The 13,974-nt window shown below is 48.2% G+C and overlaps 1 long non-coding RNA gene across 1 annotated transcript; it reads right to left on the reverse strand.

Moving 5' to 3' along the window:
- Positions 1–927: 927 nt before the first annotated feature.
- LOC139217268 (uncharacterized) lies at positions 928–3,019 on the reverse strand. The gene is made up of 2 exons (XR_011585599.1): positions 2,880–3,019; positions 928–1,889 (listed from the first exon to the last, which is right to left on the reverse strand). It is a non-coding gene; the product is annotated as an uncharacterized lncRNA (long non-coding RNA).
- Between the last annotated feature and the right edge of the window lie 10,955 nt (positions 3,020–13,974).

Consider the following 13,974-nt stretch of genomic DNA (forward strand, 5'->3'; position numbering starts at 1 on the left):
ATCACCAGGTTAACACAGAGATTCATGTGGCCGTTGGTTTAGGTCCAGAGGCTCCGGCATAACGAGCTGCACCCACTCGTACACGTTATTCAGAAGTCTGCAGAAGAAGAGGAGACAGGAGTACAGCCTGAGTCGGTCTGTCACTGAAGAAAAGCTTCACTGAGCAAACATTTAGATTCAGTTTTACTCACCAAACACATGTGGAGCCTTGAAGGTTTCACAGCTGTGTTCGATCTACTTCACTCCTCAGTCCAGCGTTGTTTCCAGCCTGAAGTCTTCTTCTTCTCCTCCGTCTCTGCTGCTGTGTGTTGGCGTGTTTCCTCCTCCTGCTGATCAGGTCGGAGGTTCCTGTAACCCGCAGACGTGTCTGAGAAGAACCTCCACGGGGAACCTTTAGACGCTGGCCCCATCAGCACAAGAACACACACACACTGTTTCTTCCTTCTCGTTGAAACACTGCAGCATACGTGGAAACACCACGAAGGGTTATTCTTCCCTTTGGTGCAGGTGGTAAAACACAAAGTGACCGCAGACACGTCATGACGCCAGATAAGGAAATAGGTCATGATCACTATGTTCTATGCAGCTTATTGATAATAATGATTAATACTTTGTGGTCACAGACAGTGTGTCATCACAGTGACGTCCCACAGGTTTGTTTAACGGCCACACGTGTCGAGCATTAGGAAACGTGTTCGGCCTCTCAGCAGAGATTCTCTCTCTTTAAGTGTCTGATGGAACAAAGTTGAAGATGTTTTGAGGGGCTAAAGGTGCTAAAGGTGGCCGCAGGTCCAGTCCAGCAGAACTAAGGACTCTTCAGGTATCGATGGGAGACGAGTGAGGACCTTCCTGCTCCACACTGACGGTGATTAGAGACACAAAGGGGCTGAAACACTGAGTGGATCCATCAGTGACGAGAAACAAGACTGTTGTTTAAATTAATTTATTTCCATCTCACACTCTGTCTCACACACACACTCTCTGCCAAAAGACCTTCACACATATAAAACAGTGCTCCGTCTCAGACACACGGGGACAAACGGTTTCCAACAGAAAGTCATCATTGGCACATCCAGGAGAGACGTCATCACCGGCTCTGCATGTGTCCTCTCCGTCAAACACACACATTCTGCAAGTTCAGCCTCAACAATCAGAGGTCTTTACACAGAAAATCCTTTAAAAACACCCCCAAGTGGGGATCCAGCCCCTTTAATCATACAAGATGTAGTTTTCTACAAGATGATCAGACCCAAAAACTATCTAGTAGCCCCTGAAAGCCCACATTCAGTTAACCCTTCGCCTCAGAGGAAAACCGGTGGTAAACTTAACACACAATTTAGTGCAATTAGCAACAATAAGAAGCTTCGTTTAAAAGACTACAGGATGATTTGTTTAAAGCATAAAAAAGTGAAATGTACCTTTAAAAACAGCAGAATTACACTGAGCAACAGCGACATCTTCTGGTTCAGACCAGCCCTGTTTCTCTGTCCAAGGACAGACGTGGAGCTCACAAGCTCACTTCTGAGGAAATGTTCTTGTTCCAGTGAATGAATGAATGAATGAATGAATGAATCTCTTTGGTGGCTGTTTCCCAGTAAAGAAAAGTCTTTAGTGACGTGTCATCACTCCAAGTTCAAAAGTGTTTAAAAACCTGGTCCTGCTCAGGAAATGTGCCTGAAAATCCAGTGATCAGTGATCGGTGATCGGTGATCGGTGATCGGTGATCGGTGATCAGTTCATCTCCAGCCGCCGGACGCTTGTCAGTTTTTGTTCTCGTCTCCAGGTAGGAAGTAGGGGTTCTCGTGGCCTTGGACCAGGTACGAGTAACGGGACGGATTTTTACCTTTGAAGGTCCTCATTCCATCTGGGTTCAGATCATATGACCCCGACTGTGAAGCAGTGATGGTGTTAGAGTCTCTCACATGTAGGGACACACACACACACACACATCCACACCCCCACACCCTCACACACACACACACACACACACACACACATCCACACCCCCACACCCTCACACACACACACACACACCCACACATCCACACCCCCACACCCTCACACACACACACCCGTCACCAGAGTGGAAACGAGACACACCCCCCCCCCCCCCGTCAGCTGAGCTGCTTTGAACTGTCACTCACTAGATTTAACATGAAGATGAAAGCAGACGACTTTCCACAACAATCACAGAAGCCTCATGAAGCCCCCCATCACCTGGAAACCCCCCCACCACGATTCTCTCTGCGGCCTGTCTAAATCGGCAGCAGGGGGCTTCAAGCTAATGAGAATCTGAAAGCAAAGCCATGCCTTACCTTTTTCCATCCTTTCTGCTTCGGCTGAATCCCCTAAAGCAACACACTGGGAGTCAGGCAAAGCAGGGAGCATGGGGGGGGGGGGGGACTACGTGCTAGCACTGGATATACATTCTGGATGATTGGGTTAAACACACTAGAGCGCACAGGACTGAAAACAGATCATTAAAGCATCTAATCTGAGTCTGACATGATGAGACGGTCGAGCCCGGAGCGTGGGTTTGGTGATTTACAGGTCAGATCACTTCCAGGGGTCCAGGGTTCATCATTTGGTGGACAAGCACGATGTGTCAGCGCAGGTCCCAACTATTCTCTGACACGTTCACATAAAACAACAGTTTACATGGAGCCCTGACGTCTAAAAACATCATTGAGCTCCATTTGAGCCTGGACCTGGATCTACTTTTCACCTGTAAATGACCAAATCTGTGCCTCCTGGGGTTCAGGTTAACCAGCAGCCTGGCTGGAAGCAGAGAAATGTCCAAACTAGAGGCTGATTCAGTGGACGAGTCTGAGGATTAGTGCCGAGTGCGTCAGACGACAGGAGAACACCTGATAACTCACCTGTCCGTTGCTTTGATGCTTCTTGTCCACCAGAGCTCGAGTGCCGCCCCCCTCTGACATCTCTATGGGAGGGGCTGCATCCCAGTTAGTGGAGGCCCGGGGGATGGGGGTGACGCCGGTGGGCCAGGGCTGGTTCACTTCATCCGATGAGTACGGACTGCTGCTGTGGTCCGGTTTGCTCTGTGAGCATCTCCTCCTGTAGGCAGATATGTAGAATATCCAGAAACTACTGAAACACTTTCTGTTTCACTGAAGTTTAATTCTAGTCAGTCCCACATTCACCGTCCACCAAATGTGTATTGATCCGCAGCTGAAAATAGTCCCTAACAGCCTATTCACTCCTGTTTGAGTAATGTTTGCTAAAAACCACAGTGCCCATTGCTCTTTTCAAAACTTCAGTATTAATCTGATGGTTTGCAGGTGAACAGTTTGAAGTCTTTTGACATGCAAATGACCAAAACCATGAGCTGATCATAAGCAGAAGGAGTAAAAACAACAAGGTGCTTTTCTAACGCTCTCACCAGCAGCAGTAAATGAGCAGAGCCAGGACCAGGATGAGCAGAACTCCTCCCAGCACACAGGAGATGACCACCACGGCCAGCAGAGCCGCTGGGAACACACAGGGAGGCATGTTCACATTATTATGGGTTAACTGAGCTGTTACTACAGCTGTGACTACAGTAACAGCCGTACTACAGTTACTACAGTTGTTACTCACAGTCGTTGCAGTTGAAGCCGGCATATCCGAACGCACACCTGAAGGACAAACAGAGCAGTTAAACACAACAAAAGTCTGTTTCACAGCCGTCCAGGAGCACATTCATAGAGTTAAACACTGAGTCCACATGGGGGAGCCAACTTCACATCACCGTGTTCCCCCCCCCCAAACACACACACACACACACACACACACTTCAGATGCAAAACTTAAACTTAACCCTGTTAGTAAAATTTTAAATGAGTTACTCACTGTTGGCATTTGTCTCCGACGGCCTTCTGCCCACTTGGACACGCTGGAGAGACAAACACAGTCGTTAAAGCACACACACACACACAGACACACACACACACACACACACACACACACACACAGACACACACACACACAGACACACACAGACACACACATACACACACACACACACACACACACACACAGACACAGACACACAGACACACACACACACACACACACACACACACACACAGACACAGACACACACACACACACACACACAGACACACAGACACACAGACACACACAGACACACACACACACAGACACACACACACACACACACACACACACACACAGACACAGACACACACACACACACACACACAGACACACACACACACAGACACACACAGACACACACATACACACACACACACACACACACACACACAGACACACAGACACACAGACACACACAGACACACACACACACAGACACACACACACACAGACACACAGACACACACACACACACACACACACACACACACACACACACACACACACACACACACACACACGCCTGGCTGCACACTGAGAGCCTCCTCATGTGGAGGCTGCATGACGAGCGTCACAAACGAGCACATAAGAGAACATTATGTTTGTTCTGTGTGCAGCGATTGTCTGAACGGCTTCTTCCTATAGCTAATCTCCTTGGTCACAGCCCTCCACAGACGGACACGGCCGTGATTCTTCCGTGTGTTTCCGGGGAAACTGCCCCGTTAAAAAGAAATAAATTGGAGAGATAAATGAAGTGGGGGCCAAGGGTCGGCCCGGAGAAAAGGCTGCAGCTCTTGACCTTGTCTCAGAGTCCCGCTCCCTGTTGTTCCCCCCCCTCATTCTCACACACAAGTATTCCTCTGAGGATAAGAAGGTTTTGTTACAGCTCTCTTAACTGTAGATCAGCTGGGAAAACTTCCCCCCAGCTTGTCTCAGACACTGTGTGCTCTAATAACCTGCAGTGCTGCAGCGGCACTTAACATAAAGACCAGAACATGTTCAGGTCTTCTTTTCGCCAAAAGGAGATAAATGAAGAGGAGATTTCTTTCACCTCTGCAGCTGGTGTTAGAGTACAGGATGGAGATGTAGCCGTCTTTACAGGAACAAACCGCTCGGCCGTCTGTGTCTTTGCAGGTTGCGGTGGAGACGTCACAGGGTAGCGGCTGCTGCTCACACAGGACTGTGCCTGAGACGTTAAGAGAAGATGTTCAGCAGGTGTCCTCATGAAATACGTGCCAGACGTGCCAACTTCACAGACCTGGACGGTGTACTAACCTGTGAATGTAGCATCAGCCAACACTGAATCTGAGCCCGCTGAGTTGGCTATAGCCTCTTTAATGGACTCGTCGACAGACTCCTGGGTGGCGTCGGTGTTTTCAAAGATGTTGTTCACGGTTGCCTGCACACTTCCTGATCTAGAAAAGAAGCACCAGAAAAGGTAAAAGTCTTTTCCAACATGTGTCATGAAGTCTTTCTGCAGTCGGGAGAGAGAAAATACTCACTCAAGCTGCACCACGTCGGACTGTATGTACCCCGGATGATGTTTGAGAGCGTCTTTAAGCTGTGGGACAGAAGAAACGTGTGGTTCAAAGATTGATAGAGGAGCATCTCTGACTATTCAACACACTTGTTGAGCTACAACCCACCGCTGCTGAGATCTCAGCCGCCGTCCTCTGGAACACTGCTGAGGACCTGTTGCTCATTTCCTTTTGAAATGTCAGGGAGGTGAGGTGAAGCTTGCCTGGGAACACTTGAGCTGAGTGAAGAGGAGCAGAGCAGAAAATAAGGCTCACAGCCAACCCCCCCGTTATCCCCTCTGATCTGGTCATTTTCCATCTGAATGTTCTTACCGGGCACACAGACGCCGTTCAGCAGGAAGCTCCCAGACAGACACTGGCATGTGCCGTTCAGACAGATGCTTCCCAGAGGACACGGGACAGACGGACACACTGACGAGAAGGAACATGATGCATTAAACTACTGGATGTTTTTTTTCATGCAAACAGCTGTTTGTTTAAAGCTGCAGTGACTTGTTTGTTGGCCGCCTGTGGGCAGCAGAAATAGGTTTTAAACGATAGATCATCACCTTTAACCTTACAAACTAGCTGCTCATTTACACATCCAGCACCTGTTCTCGGTTTTGACCGCTTGGCGGAGGGAAGTATCTACTTTCAACACAATAATCTGAAACTCAGTGTAAAGTTCTGTAAAGCTGAGAGGAGCTGCAGACTCAGGTGATAATTCATCTGTCATTTAACTTTATGATTCAAAATATTGATTATAGCTGCTTCCAATGTTCCAGTGCAACAAATCTTCTCCTTCTGAACCATTTTATCCATGTGTGCACAGAACATTACTCAAATCAAGAAATTCAAGGTTTTCTGATTGAGGTTTTTTCAGCTGCAGGTTTGGTTGGATGACAACGTGCGAACACCACGACCATCAGCTTTTTAACAGGCTAAATCACACAGAATGACATCAAATGCTTTGGAAAGTACGAACTTATGACTGGACTTGGGGAAGAGGAGGGCGGGGCTGCAGTGGTGGCGCTGTTGGTGGTGATGTCTGTGGGTCGCAGGGTGGTGACAGTGGCGGTGCTGGCAGTGCTGGAGGTTGGCACGGTGGTGGATGAGGCTGCTGTGTTGCCACTTGCTGGTTCAGTTGAAAGAGTCACAGCGGTGGTTTCTGCAGTCTGGTCGGTCACTGTAACATCAGAAAATCTGTAAAAATCAATGCGTTTTTTTTTTTTTTTTTTACTTTACCTTAGCCACCAGACTCCATTGACAAAAACAGCAATTTTACATGGGACATACTGGTCTACTACTGCCTCGATCAGATAGTGTGTTTGTGTTATTGTGTGACTTCAGTGTTTTAAAGGGTCAGTTTGGATCCAACACAATATTTCTGTAACACACAATAACACAAACAAAGTGACAGATGGCGGCATCGGTAGACCAGCAACTCCTGTACTGTTTTTGTCAATGGAGTCTGGTGTCTTTGTAGCCCATTCGTCACCTGTTCTCAGCTGCTGACTAACGAAATCTAGTTATCATTAAAAAGGAACTGTGATGTGACTTTGACCTGTTCCACATGACTTCAAACAGCTTTGCATTTAGCATCACACCTGTGAAAATGCGTAGTTCATCTTGAACTCGTCCTCCTCATTGACCTGTTTATCACCTGCATGTTATAGTTTATAGTTTTTAAGAACACATCAACTCTCAACTCTCAACTCTCAATTATGCTGTTAGTCCTACCTCCTGAGGTTCTTGTTGAGGGACTAAGGGTGGCGGTGTTTCCCGTAGGGGGTGTGGTGCTACTGCCTGGGGAGGTGTTTGGAGGGAGAGAACTGGAGGTGGAGATGGAGGTAGGTGAAGAGGATGGGGGTCCAGCTGTGAGTGTTGTATTTGTGGAAACAGAGGAGGACAGGGGTGCAGTGGTGGATGCAGGAGTCACAGACGAGGTGGTGGAGTTTGTTAGTGTAGTTGTCGTTAGTACAGCTGTGGAGTCTCCTGGACTTGTGCTTGCTGGAGTTGTTGTGATGTTGCTCAACTGCGTTGTGGCTGTAATCAGGGTTGTGTTGTTACCAGCGTGTGTGATCGGTGTAGTGATGTCACTGGAGGTGTGTGTGATCACTGTAGTTGTGTTGTTGGAGGTGTGTGTGATCGGTGTAGTGATGTCACTGGAGGTGTGTGTGATCGCTGTAGTTGTGTCATTGGAGGTGTGTGTGATCGCTGTAGTGATGTCACTGGAGGTGTGTGTGATCGCTGTAGTTGTGTCGTTAGAGGTGTGTGCGATCGGTGTAGTGATGTCACTGGAGGTGTGTGTGATCGGTGCAGTTGTGTCGTTGGATGTGTGTGTGATCGCTGTAGTGATGTCACTGGAGGTGTGTGTGATCGCTGTAATGTTGTCACTGGAGGTGTGTGTGATCGGTGTAGTGATGTCACTGGAGGTGTGTGTGATCGGTGCAGTTGTGTCGTTAGAGGTGTGTGTGATCGCTGTAGTGATGTCACTGGAGGTGTGTGTGATCGGTGCAGCTGTGTCGTTGGAGGTGTGTGTGATCGCTGTAGTGATGTCACTGGAGGTGTGTGTGATCGCTGTAATGTTGTCACTGGAGGTGTGTGTGATCGCTGTAGTTGTGTCGTTAGAGGTGTGTGTGATCGCTGTAGTGATGTCACTGGAGGTGTGTGCGATCGGTGTAGTGATGTCACTGGAGGTGTGTGTGATCGGTGCAGTTGTGTCGTTGGATGTGTGTGTGATCGCTGTAGTGATGTCACTGGAGGTGTGTGCGATCGGTGTAGTGATGTCACTGGAGGTGTGTGTGATCGGTGCAGTTGTGTCGTTGAAGGTGTGTGTGATCGCTGTAGTGATGTCACTGGAGGTGTGTGTGATCGCTGTAGTGATGTCACTGGAGGTGTGTGCGATCGGTGTAGTGATGTCACTGGAGGTGTGTGTGATCGCTGTAGTTGTGTCGTTAGAGGTGTGTGTGATCGGTGTAGTGATGTCACTGGAGGTGTGTGTGATCGCTGTAGTGATGTCACTGGAGGTGTGCGTGATCGCTGTAGTGATGTCACTGGAGGTGTGCGTGATCGCTGTAGTGATGTCACTGGAGGTGTGCGTGATCGCTGTAGTGATGTCACTGGAGGTCGGAGTGTGACCTGGAGCAGGTGCGGTGGTTGTATCTGTAGCCTCACTGGTGTGGGGGGCCGGGCTCGTCTCTGGGCTTGCAGTGCTGCCACTGCGTGGAGTAGATGGGGGGTCATTTGTGCCGCTGCTCTCAGTAACGGTGCTGCTGACTGCCTCCATCGTCGTCCTGCCTGGCTGGGAGGACGTCGCGTCTGCGCCGGTGGTGAACGATGTCGTAGTAGTCAGAGTATTTTCTGTTCTTGTGGGAGCTGTGGAGGCTGTGGACGATGGAGAAGTTGTAAAACTGCTGGTTGTGAAGCTGCTGCTTGAATCAGAGCTCTCAGTTCCAGTGGTTTCAGTGGTTCCAGTGGTGTGAGAGGCTGGAGGAGTGGTGGACGTGTCATTGATCATCCCCCCATTGACGGTGGCATCAGATGTGATGGGATCTACCGTTGTCAGTCCTACAGGCAAAACAAAAAATAGTCAGCTCATCACTGGCACACTGGGGAGTCCAAATCTGTGATTTAAAACACCAGAGGCAGAATTCAAGGCAGCTACATGGAGGATTTGAAAGTGTCTGAGTTTGCTGTCCCCAGCGGCAGCAGTAACACCATGAATGTGCTAAATGCAATTTCATCTACATTTTCCACAAACATGAAAAATTCAGTGGACTTCTTGGATTTTCTGGCCTCTTAAACGCAGTGACATAATATCTCCTGAGAACATTCTTATATTAATGTGTCCACTTACACATCAAACACACTCAGCAACAGCAGGATTCATTTGAAGCAACAGGTAAACGTCCAGTGTTCACTCTCTGCACAGGTTCATTGTGCAGCACTAACAACACTAAAACACTGCACACAGTCATGTGATCGTTCTCTGAGTTCGTCAGCACAAGTCACACATTTGATCTATAGTCAATACAGAATATTGATTAGAGCAGCTTTAAGCTGTGAAATGTCCACGAGTCTAATCATTCATGCTAATTACTGCATTTATAGGCAAATATTTCCATGTTATTGCTCAGTATTCACACGTCCACATCCCCAGCAAACACAAGCAGTGTGTCAAATCTGATTCTGTTCTTTTATATGACTGCACTCATATTAGCAGAATGAGTGGAGAAGTGAATTCTGTCTGGGTTGTAAAACATGTTTCAGTTCATGTGATTTCCCCAAACACCATCAGCTCAGTCAGCGGCGTCTTAGATAAACTTGTAAAGTGGAGTGTGTAAGAAGCAGACAAAAGCTGTGACTCAGCAGATTAAGAACTACTGGAAGTGACGGCTGTTTACAGCCGCCGTGCTCCAACCATCCTGAGGGAGGGGCTGCCTCCTGTTTGCTCAGTGTGCCGTTGTGACGCCTGTTCCCATTTAGCCTCTTTGTGTTTATGGGGGGACAGAGGAGGCCAGGGGGCAGCCGGAGGAGCGGCTCTACCAGCAGGAGGTCTTTCATAATGGTCGTCTGTTTACTTCAGCGCCTCATCTGTATCCACTGAATGATTACATTCAAAGCCTCCTTCAAGTGTGAACACACTCCTCAGAACCAGAGGGGTGGACGCCTTACACAAACACTTTCCTCCACTAAGTCATCTCCAGAGCACAAAGAAGTGGTGGGAAAAGCACGACTAATATCAGATCCTGAGGGCGAGTTGATTATTTTCTCTGTGTACAAGGCTCTGAATGACCTAATGTCTTAATCGCTTGGTAACCAAAGACTCATTTAGTGATGAAAAAGCACAGACTCCACACACCCTCTGACACACACACACACACACACACACACACACACCTTCAAAGTCATGTATAAGGGGAGTGGAATAAGACATTAAGTCAACAACGATGACGGATGAGGATGTGAGGAAAGGTGGGAGAGACATCAGGTGGCATCTTCAGTGGCGTGTCCCACTGGATCATACACTATATTGCCAAAAGTATTGGCTCACCTGCCTTGACTCGCATATAAACTTAAGTGACATCCCATTCTTAAACCATAGGGTTTAATATGACATTGGTCCACCCAAGAAAAACAACCCCACACCATAATCCCCCTTCCACGAAACTTTACACTTGGCACAATGCAGTCAGACAAGTACCGTTCTCCTGGCAACCGCCAAACCCAGACTCGTCCATCAGATCGCCAGATGGTGAAGCGCGATTCGCCACTCCAGAGAACGCATCTCCACTGCTCTAGAGCCCAGTGGTGGCTGCTTTACACCACTGCATCCGACTGAGTTGCTGTTGTTCCCAATCGCTTCCACTTTGTTATAATACCACTGTATTATATTATATACCACTGTACCACTGACAGTTGACTGAAGAATATTTAGGAGCGAGGAAATTTCACGACTGGACTTGTTGCACAGGTGGCATCCTATCACAGTACCACGCTGGAATTCACTGAGCTCCTGAGAACGATATCAATTATTTGGATGGGTGAGTGAATACTTTTGGCAATATAGTGTATGTGTGGGACCACTGCTGTAACATGGATCACTTTGTGATTGGCTCTTCTAGATTAGATTTAGGGGCAGTGCACTAATCTCACTGGATTCCTGGAGATCAAGATTAATGAAAGAGCTCTTAAATCAGATCCAGCCAGCCGCTACGTTCTCTGTGTGCAACATTTTAGTACAGTATCAGCTTGAGAAGAAGGTTATTTCACTCTGCACCTCATTCCTGCATAGTTTACATTCTGTCAACATCTCAAAGGACAAACTTTTATCTGCTTGTATCAAAATCATTTTTCACATTCCTGCTGCTGTACAGAAACTGAGCAGCCAGTTTCAGTGCACGCTGTGGCCGTGGAAGTCCTTAACACTTTAGAAATCCAGTTCTACACACACTCTGCACTGCTGAGGGACATTAACTCTGTGCACTCATAAACTCTGTCACTGAGCCTTATCAGCTCTGTGTGTGTAGAAACCACCTTCTTATCTTCTCCGCTTTCCTCACAATGGAAAGTTTACAGAGTCCCAGCAGAGCAGCAGCGACTGACTAATGATACGACTAACCAGGACGGGCTCCTGCTGCTTCTGTGAACACACCGAGGTGTCAGTCGGCCTCGTTACCTTTTAAAACTTCTGACTGACAACTAAGGTTCTCGAAGGCCTCCTGTTCATAAAATCAGATGTTATTTGGGCTGGAAACTCCTTACTGTGAGACACTCCGTCTCACGCTCTCGTGCTGCCCAAAGAATCTCACGTCAAAGAAGAGGAAGCTACAAAAACAGACTTATAGATATATAGCTTCAAGGCTTCGGCATCAATATAATTTATTGTTGCTGAAGTTAGATAAGCCTCAATATCTAAATCACCTAAGTCTCAGAGACAGATATCTCTCCTGACATCACACATCTGACTGGCTGCTGAAGGTTTGGTGATCTGAGGGTCACTCTGGTTCTTGTTGTGGCAAGAATCAAATTAAAGCCAGATCTGATAACCACAGCATCAAAGCCTTATCTCAGTTTGAACATGAGGCAGCGCAGAGGTAAATGTCTTTTTAAAGGCCCCAATCAGTAAACTACTGCCATTCTTCTGATCGACGGACACTACAGTCCAAGTGGAAGGATGACAGATAAAGAAAGAGAGAGAAGGTCACTGCCTCGTCAGAAACACAGTGACTATTTCTGGGGAGAGGGAAGTGATGGACAAAAGGCTGCCTGTAAATGACTAATGAGAGTGACACAAACAAATACACCAGCTCTCCTCACACCGTCATTTTCATACCGATGATCTCAGAGATAAGAGCTGCTTCTCTATTTCCATAGAAGAGTTGGTCTCATGTGAAGTGAACATCTGTGACAGACAGACAGACAGACAGACAGAGCAGTGGTGAAGAGCTCGCTCTGCCTAACAGAGAGCCTCATCTCCAAGGATTTAACTTATAGCCGGATAATCCCCTGCAGACACAAAAGGGATGACTCGGTCAGGCAGGGTGACAACTGGGTCTAAGGTCGGCCTGGAGCGGACGTGCATGAGGAGGTCCGGCTCCACTCGCTCCTCTGGTCTGGACTCTGGAGCAGAACGCCTGCCGCCCCACTACTACAGACCACTAACAGACCACTACAGTCTACTGCAGACCACTACAGACCACTAACAGACCACTACAGACTACTGCAGTCCGCTGCAGACCACTGCAGACCACTAACAGACCACTACAGACCACTACAGACCACTACAGACCACTAACAGACCACTACAGACTACTACAGTCCACTGCAGACCACTGCAGACCACTAACAGACCACTACAGACCACTACAGACCACTAACAGACCACTACAGACTACTACAGTCCACTGCAGACCACTACAGACCACTACAGACCACTGCAGACCACTACAGTCCACTGCAGACCACTATAGACCACTACAGACAACTACAGGCCACTACAGGCCACTACAGGCCACCACAGACCACTACAGGCCACTACAGACCACTACAGACGACTACAGTCCACTAACAGACCACTACATGCCACTACAGGCCACTACAGACCACTACAGGCCACTACAGACCACTACAGGCCACCACAGACCACTACAGGCCACTACAGACCACTACAGACGACTACAGTCCACTAACAGACCACTACATGCCACTACAGGCCACTACAGACCACTACAGACCACTGCAGACCACTACAGACCACTACCAGAAGTGTATCGGTGGGATCAGGAGAAGGTGAACTCCTGAGGATGGAGCTGACAACAGTCAGGAAGAGCCTGAGGCCAGAGCATCTCGTTAGGGGGGGGGGGGGGGGGGGGGGGGGGCTGACCTGTGCTGGTGTGTGTGTGTGTGTGTGTGTGTGTGTGTGTGTGCATCGTGCAGTGTGACATCTGAAAGAAGCTCATTAAAGAGGAAAATGCTGGAAGCTGGACTGCAGCTCACGGAGGGGGGGGTTATGACCTGGGGGTGTTTAAAGGATCCACCTCTGACAGACACATGCAGAGGTCAGCTTCCTGCAGGGGGCTGAGGAGGAGGAGGAGGAGCAGCTTCACAGCCACCGTCCTGATCAAAGAGGAGGAGGAGGAGGAAGGCCAACATGGCTGCAGTCAGTAGTAAAGGTGGTTTGAACTAAACTAGTCTGATCCTCTGATGGAGGACATGTTCAGTTGTGGGTGGGGCTGTTCTAGTTAGTCTTCACCCCCCCGCTCATCTGAATGTGTTCATCCTTCACTGGAGTAAGAAACCAAAGAAAAAGGTCAAAGTTCAGTAAGTTATTACCAGTCAAAGTGAAAGCAGTGGTGATGTACACAGTCCTACAGTGTACTACTACAGTCCTACAGAGTACTACTACAGTCCTACAGTGTACTACTACAGTCCTACGGAGTACCACTACAGTCCTACAGTGTACTACTACAGTCCTACAGTGTACCACTACAGTCCTACAGAGTACTACTACAGTCCTACAGTGTACCACTACAGTCCTACAGTGTACTACTACAGT

The sequence above is a fragment of the Pempheris klunzingeri genome, chromosome 17 (assembly GCF_042242105.1).
Source record: "Pempheris klunzingeri isolate RE-2024b chromosome 17, fPemKlu1.hap1, whole genome shotgun sequence".
Lineage (NCBI taxonomy): Eukaryota > Metazoa > Chordata > Actinopteri > Acropomatiformes > Pempheridae > Pempheris > Pempheris klunzingeri.